This window comes from Macaca fascicularis, chromosome 7 (assembly GCF_037993035.2).
Source record: "Macaca fascicularis isolate 582-1 chromosome 7, T2T-MFA8v1.1".
NCBI classification, from domain to species: domain Eukaryota; kingdom Metazoa; phylum Chordata; class Mammalia; order Primates; family Cercopithecidae; genus Macaca; species Macaca fascicularis.
The window spans coordinates 171,301,156-171,309,960 of record NC_088381.1 but is presented as its reverse complement, the minus strand read 5'-3'; positions in this window follow the sequence as shown (position 1 = coordinate 171,309,960).

The window sequence follows — 8,805 nt, the reverse complement described above, 5'->3', positions numbered from 1 at the left end:
CCGAGTAGCTGGGATTACAGGCTTGGCCACCACACCTGGCTAATTTTTGTATTTTTAGTAGAGACGGGGTTTCACCATGTTGGCCAGGCTGTTCTCAAACTCCTGACCTCAGGTGATCCGCCCGCCTTGGCCTCCCAAAATGCTGGGATTACAGTCGTGAGCCACCACGCCCGGCCAAACTGATCTTTATTATTTAACATTCCACACACCACTATACTGGCCCCCTGCATTGGTGATGTAAAACTAATTGGATCTGATAAGAAACAGCATGTCCTCTAGAAGCTTTAATAAAACATATGTCAGTTACAAGGTGCAAAGTGAAAGCAAGTTTTTTTAAAAAATAAATTATTTTATTTATTTTATCTTTTGAGATAGGGTCTCACTCTGTCACTCTGTCACCCAGACTGGAGTGCAGTGGCGTGATCTCAGCTCACTGCAACCTCCACCTCCCAGGCTCAGGTGATCCTCCCACCTCCTCTGAGACTACAGGTGCACACCACCACGCTTGGCTAATTTTTTTTTAATTTTTCACAGAGACAAGTTTCACCATGTTGCCCAGGCTGGTCTCAAACTCCTGGACTCACGCGATCTACCCACCTCGACCTTCCAAAGTGCTGGGATTACAGGTGTGAGCCACCACACCTGGCTGCAGATTTATTAAGAGAGTAAAGGAATGAAAGAATAGCTACTCCTGGGTGGGCATGGTGGCTCATGCCTGTAATTCCAGCATGTTGGGAGGCTAAGGCAGGAGGATTGCTTGAGCCCAGGAGTTTGAGACTACCCTGGACAACATAGTAAGACCCTGTCACTATAAAATATATATATATTTTTGGCCAGGCCCAGTGGCTCATGCCTGTTTTTTTAATCTATCTATCTATCTATCTATCTATCTATCTATCTATCTACGTTTTGTTTTGTTTTTGTTTTTGTTTTTTGACCAGGCCCGGTGGCTCACGCCTGTAATCCCAGCACTTTGGGAAGCCAAGGCAGACAGATCACCCGAGGTCAGGAGTTCAAGACCAGCCTGGCCAACGTGGTGAAATCCCATCTCTACTAAAAGTACAAAAATTAGCAGGGTGTGGTGGTGTGTGCCTGTAGTCCCAGCTACTCGTGAGGCAGAGGCAAGAATTGCTTGTACCTGGGAGGCAAAGTTTGCAGTGAGCCAAGATCACGCCACTGCACTCAAGCCTGAGCAACAGAGTGAGACTGTGTCTTAAAAATATATATATGTATATATATAAGTTGTATCCTGTAAATATATATATACAAATATGTGGCTGACTGCCATGGTTACTACTTGAAACCATCCCTACAACAGTTACTACTGTTACTACTTGAGACCATCATTACAAGACTGAAGGAAGGGACAAACGTAGAAATGAAAAGACAAAAGAAACTATTTTAAAGGAACTGTCCAGGGGAGGAATAAGAGAGCTTCTAGTGAGCAAAGGCAGCCCCTGAGCTTCCGCAGCCCTTCATATTTATTGGGTAGCAAGAGCAGGGAGGAGGAGGTAACGATTGGTTGGCTGCTCAATTGATAACAGGTTCATATTATTACTAACAGGCTTCAGGTGTACCTAATCACAAGAAATACTATGTTTGTGGCGTGACTGCCCTCAGCATCCCTTCTGGGTGGCAGACACAGTTTGTCAGTTTGCCAACATTCTGCATTTATGAGAAACAGTTTGCTGTTTACTCATATAGCCTCCAGTGGTATACCGAGTTGATCACGACCTTCATTCTTTTGGCCTGTAACACAAACATATATACAAAAGACATATATAGTGGCTCCGGTGGCGCAGTTAACGCACGGTACTTATAAGACAAAAGACATATATATATACACACACACACATATATATGTGTGTGTGTGTATATATAGTATCCTATAAAATAGAGCCCCCAAAATATATATACATATTTTTTAAGAGAAAAAAAAGAACGACTACTCCGTAGACAGAGTAGGGCATTCCTTAAAGTAAAAGGAGGACCATGCCCAGCCTAAGCACGATGCTTGTTTAAGACAGGAAAATCACATGAGAAGTGCTTTACTACAAGGGTTTGTGATAAACGGTTAGTCTTTCTAATTACCATATTTCACAATAATCGATATTATTATCTTTTTTTTTTTTGAGTTGCAGTCTTGCTCTGTCACCCAGGCTGGAGTGCAGTGGCATGATCTCGGCTCACGGCAAGCTCTGCCTCCCAGGTTCATGCTATTCTCCTGTCTCAGCCTCCCCAGCAGCTGGGACTACAGGCGCCCGCCGCCGCGCCTGACTAATTTTTTGTAGTTTTAGTGGAGATGGGGTTTCACCGTGTTAGCCAGGATGGTCTTGATCTCATGACCTCGTGATCCGCCCGCCTCGGCCTCCCAAAGTGCTGGGATTACAGGCGTGAGCCACCATGCCCAGCCCGATATTATTATCTTTAAAACAAAACTTCTTAAACTAAGAATGCTTGCGTTCTCAAGATACTGGGACATCAGGACACTCCGGGTCTGTTAGTAAACATTATTAATCTGCTCCCTCAACTGTAAACTGTTGTGACTAACAATCCCTAACTTCCTGGGAATGCAGCCCAGCAGGCCCCAGCCTCATTTTTCCCAGCCCCTATTCAAGATGGAGTCACTCTGGTTGGAACGCCTCTGACAGGAGCAGCACCCTGATGTCTGTCTCCATCCTCACACGGCGTTCTCCCTGTGTCGGTCTCCAAATTTCCCCTTTTTAGGACACCAGTCCTATTGGATTAGAGCCACCCAATGACCTCATTGTAACCTGATTACCTCTGTGAACACCCTAGCTCCAAATAGGGCCACCTTCCCCGGTACTGGGAGTTAGGACTCTAAGATGAATTTGGGGGGACACAATTCCCTAGCCACACCAGTGCTTTTTCCATGAACCCAGAAACAATGTATTTATGGTGACCAAGATGGAGGCTATGCATGGGCCCAGCAACACAGGCTCGTCTCTTCAGGCTGGTCTGACTAATCTCACTGCTGGCAACCCTCTCACAGCCCCAGAGAGCGGCACTGAGTGCCCAGTGGCACCTTCCCCGACAGAAAGCAGCCAGCATCTGGTAGCAGGTGGATCCTGGTCTCTTCCATCATGGAGGGGACACGGACTAACCTTCCTGGAAGGGACACACTTTGCCTCCCTCGCCCAGGGTGTTTCTGCAGCACTGCTGCTCGTAGCCTCACGTGATGCCTTCTACCATCATGGCTTCCACGTAGGGCTGCTTCTGACCAGGGAACCCATTTCACTGCCAAGGAAATGCCACAGTGGCTTGTAGCCGTGGAATCCACTGGTCTTACCAATTACTCTGTCACCCAGAAGGAGCTAGCCTCAGCAAAAGACTGAGTGGCAGTACCTAGGAAGGATGGACTCTATTTTACAGGATTCCATATACGCTATGAATCAGGGACCACCACATGGTTCTATTTCCCTTATGGCCAAAATGCATAGCTCCAGGAACCAAGCTGTCACAGGTAGTGACTAACTAGGACCAGTGGCGCATGCAATAAAGGAATTTATCAAGAGAGTTGTAGGTAAAGACGGGCAGGCTTATTAGAGAACGTAGGAAAATACATTGCAAGAAAGCAATGGGCAGATCAGCCAGAGGGGAGCTGACTGCAAGGAGACAAAGACTCGTGGGGGATTTTATAGAACAGTGCTTGTGCTGGAGAGGGCCCCGAGCAGTACGGACAATGCCAAGGTTGCAGTTAGTTAACTTACAGTTGTCTATCAGCCGAGGGTCTGGTGATAAGCTGGGCACAGGAAGATTGTGAGTTATTTGCATAGGAGGGCTCTGTGTGTCCTGGGCCATGTAGAAAGGCAGACTTACAGCTTACCTGTTTTTTGTTTGTTTTGCTTTTCCTGTTCCCCCCAGCGTGACTCCTTTTCCCTGATTAGAACTCCATGCAACCAGCAGATGTGAGGGGGATCCACTCACTATTACACCTAGTAACAACCAACTGGCGGGATTTTGGCTTCCTGTCGCAGCAACTTTGAGCTCTGCCAATGTGAAGGTCTTAGTCCCAGAGAGGAACATCCTTCAACCAGGGGACGCAGCAGTGGTTTCCTTAAATTGAAAGGTGATGCTGCCACCTGGCCATCTGGGGCTCATTCTGTCATGTCACCCAAAGACCTAAAACATGATTGCTGTCTTGACTGCAGTGATAGATTCTGGTTCTCCTGGGAGACCAGGCAGCTGCTCCTATGTCTGGAAATCAGGGCATTCATTCTCTGCGGCACTTCTGACTACTCCCATGGCCAATAGAAAAGGTTCATGAAAAACTACCCCAGCCATGGAAAGGCAGGAAAATTGAGGACTCAGAACCTTCTGAAATGAAAGTTTTGGTTGTTTCATCAAGTAAAAATCAACTAGCTGAGGTCCCAGCTGAGGGTGGGGAAAATCCAGGATGAGTGATGGGAGAAGGAACCGTGGGCATCAAGTCTCCCGACTGTCACAGAAGCAAGGACTGTAGTATCTTTGCTTAGTTTTCTTTGCTTGTTTTCTGTACGTGTTTGTTTGCACATGCCAGCCATGTTCCTGTTTTCTCTAGCCGGCATCTGCATTGGATACACACTTTTTTGGAGGTTAGTGTCACCATTCTGTTTTCAGGTAACAAGATATTCAGTGGACTGTGGTTGAATTTGTGGTGTAATTAACAGAGCCAGCAGTGGCTACAGTAACCATTGGCACCTTGTCCTCACTGTCTTCTCATTTTGGAGACAGCCTGAATGCGTCTTCACTTGCGGGAAGGACACATGTATTGCATTTACTGGGATTTTTAGAAAAGGTTAAATGTGTGTAAAAGGGTGCATGTGGAAAGCAACTGCCTGCTATCAATCTACTGCCTCTGACCCAAGCCCATCTTTCACTACCCTGCTCGAGGATTCTGGAATCGTCCGGCCTCTGCTGGCACGGTGCTGTGCACTGCGAGTAGAGGGAGCTGGAGAGACAATCAAGGAGGGAGGGGGGTTTCTTTTCACTTGTTCATTGGCTGCTCACCTGCACAGCCTCCCAGGACGGCTTCCTGCGCTCTGCATAAGTAGCTTTGCGGCAAGTTTTGAGGCACAGCACCTGGCTGTGTATGGCTTACCTGGCATCTCAGGAGGCGACTTTCCAGCAGGTTCAGCCGGTTCTTTCCCGCAGGTTTTTCCAGAGCACCTGCTGAAGTCGCCAAGGCTGCATCCTCTCCACCAAGACCTGCATCCCCATCCTGGGGATGGGCACCCTTCGGGGATGGGCACCCTTCCAGATCTGCTCCTTCCATGGAGCTCTGCCTCGACCTAGGGGATCTCCCATTCCTTTATTTTGAGCTCTTTTTATTCCTCAGTAGCCAGTCCCTTGTTAACCCCAATCCCCTGTTACAGTCAGTAACTCCTTATAGTAAACATTCCCTGTTCAAGTTGCTGTGTGGTTCCCACCTCTTGACTAGGCCCTGACTGACACAAAGACCGAGAAGCTTGCTGGGCTCCAAACACGGACTGTTTGTTATGGCAAAGAAAGGGCCTCTCAGAGGGCAGAGCCAGGAGCACAGGGGAGAGGTGGAGGAGCCAAGAGCTGTCAAGAGTGACGGATGATTAGAGGGCACCCCCGGGGGCAGAGTTGGGCTCATCCGGAGGCACAGTTGCCTCTCTCCTGGAGCAGGGAGGGGCCTGGCCACCTGCGATGGCTGGACTTTGACACGGCCTCTCATCCTTCCCCTTTGAATGGCATTGCTGGCAGTGGCTGTCCTGTTCCCATCATGTCCCCTGTGTTGAGTGTGTCCTTTCCATTCACATCCAGTCCCATGGAAGGTCACAGTATGGTGAACGGCAACTATCGTCCGTAATGGGAGGAGACTTTGGGGGGTTTGGGAGGGAAGTGAATATATTTTTCATGGGGGGATGTAAATAATTGCCATCAGAGGGCAGCTGTGGTGAGTGGGCAGGGGTGGGGGGTCACACTATACTCCAGCTTCTCCCGTCACAAGGAAGCCAGTTTCTCCAACCTTGAACCTTGGTAGAATGACTGGCTTTGACCAATGGGACATCAGCAAATGTGACATGAATAGAAGCCCGAAAAGCACTTGTGCCCTCGGCCGGCCCTCTCCCACCACCATGTGACCCAACCCACGCTAGCGCCCTAGGAGATGGGACACCCACTATTCCAGGGGTCCCCCTTGAACCTGAAAGTTCCCACCATCCAGGATCCTTCCCTGGGATCTTGCCAGACCCGTGTGCCCAGGGGCAGCTGATAGAGAAGCTGTGGGTTCCGCCTTCCAGAGCAGCCGGAGCAATCCTCCAATGCGCCCCCCACCCAGCGGGAATGGAGTCCTGGATGGAGGTCTTGGCTGACAATGTCCCTGCATCCTCCCGACATCGCATTGTCCCAGGCCCTCCGGGTGAGTCTGCAGCAACAATGACTGTCTGTAGAGGAGCGACCTCCTGATTCACGGCAGTCCTTTAAGCAGGTTCAATGTCTGTACCACCCACCTGGGTGCATCCATCTGTACCACCCACCTGGGCTCATCCGTCTCTACCACCCACCTGGGTGTGTCTGTCTGTACCACCCACCTGGGCTTGTCTGGAGGCACAGTTGCCTCTCCTGGAGAAGAGAGAGGCCTGGCCACATGAGGCGGCTGAACTTTAGCATGGCCTCCCGTCCTTCCCCTTTGAATAGCGTTGCTGGCAGTGGCTGTATCACCCACCTGGAAGGCTCAAGGAATCAGGGCACCCCGGCTCCTTTCCTCCTGGAGTCACCACTGCCTCAACCTTCCCAGCTGAGGCTCTGGCACAGCAGCTCACAAGCCTGATCCAGCCACTAAATCTGGGGACCGTCCACTTCCCTAAGGCCTGGGGCAGACGCTAGCAGGTGAGGCTGAGGCCTTAAGAGCAGTGGCTATGCACACTGCAGGGCAGGCCATGTCTCAGCCATCTCCGCTTTTCTCATCATTGTGGTCATCTGCTTACCTCTGGGCCTCTCCTGTCCACTCTCAGTGGACATCAGTCCCTGCCCACTGCCCCCTCCGCCACTCCATGAGCATCCACAGGCCCCCTCCCAGTTCCTTGAGCCCCCAGCTCCCGATGATATCAACCACACAGTCTCAGGGTCACACTCCAATTGTGTCCTCACCGGTAACTGCAGCGCCTCCACAACCTCAATTACAAGGGTCCTCCTCTGTGACCAGAGTCCCCGTCCCTGCATTCACTGATTCCAGTGGCTGTACCTAGCAGTCCCTGGCTGCCCCCAGAACTCCCATCCTCTGACCCTGTGCTGCCTTGCAGTCCCTCAGCCCCTCGTGCATGCCCCCCACCCTCCCTGAAGTGAGACCCCACAGCCCATCAGTATGACTTCTCCCTGGCAAGCCCCTCCCACAGCTCAGCTATCATCCTCCTGAGTGATCACCTGACAAAACCAGAGTCTTGGTTAAATCCAGGCCTGTTACTACAGCCTGCACCTTGGCGCTGAACTTGGCTTCACGCCAAGTCACAAGTTGCTGATGAACCCACTTCAAGGAGGCGCTGGCCGTGGCTGGTCGAGCCTACCTCCGGACACTAAAGTATCTTCCTCCCCTCTCCTCCGATCTCCAGCAACACCACTTTCATTTTCTCAGTTACATGTTCAGTTATAAAATGCTAATAGGATAACACATTCACATGGCTCATAATGAAAAGTTACCAGATATACGGCCAAACAGCTCCTTCCTAACCTCTGTCCCCATCCAACCCTGTCTCCCCGCAGGCACGCACGCACACACACATACACACACACACGCACGCACACACACGCACGCACACACACGCACGCACACACACGCACGCACACACACACACGCACACACACACACGCACGCACACACACGCACACACACACACCACAAACTCTGCTCTGCAGTGTGCTTTTTTCTGCTTAACATTATGTGTCCTGAATGTCAACATCAGAACAGAGAGAACGTCCTTATTCTTTTTCACTGCCACATAGTACTCCATTGTCTGGGCGTGCTGCAGTGATTTCCCTGGTGTCTGCCCATGGGCATTTAGGGAGTTTCCAGTATTTTGCTACAGTAACTGAAGTGACTAGTCTGGCACTCAAGTCGCTTTGCGTAGCTGGTAGAACATGGATACGGTACATTCCTGGAAGGGGAATGGCTGCCTCACAGGTTCCTGCATTTGTCAGCCTGACCCAGGAGCCCAAATCACCCTCTGCAGGGGCTGTGCAAAATGATGTCCCCAAAGCAGTGAGTGAGATGGCCTGGCGGCCAACGGCCTCACACACAAAGTGTTGTCACTCACTGGGGTATTGGCCACTCTAACGAACCACATGCCCATTCTGCAGACATCTGAAACTTTAAAAAAAAAATTAATAGAAGACTTATGTAGCAAAAATACATATAGCCATCATTGCAAGACTTAAATGAGATGATAAATGTTCAACCCAATTTTCTTTCCGGGATAAGTTTTTCTTTCATACCCCTGTCAGTTTTGAAAACAGACTACCAGAAGAAGGGGGCCCAATTCCACAGAGAGCTCCCAAGAGTGACTTTCTGGGAGCGAGTCTGAAATTGGGATAACCCTTTACTGATCTTGCTTAGGTCCCACGCATCCAGGCCGCCTCTTTGATGAGCCCTGGTGGTTAGGCCATGGTTAGGCCGGTTGCACTGAAGCAGGCCTCCAGGGGCTCCTGTTGAAGCAGGATTTGAAGGCCAGCCCTGCAGCTTGCTCCTGCTGGGGTTCTGGAGATGTGTCCTATTCGGCGGGATTGAGGGTCCAGGGCAGAGTGGCCAGGCGTGACAGAAAATACTTCGGGTCAACACCTGTG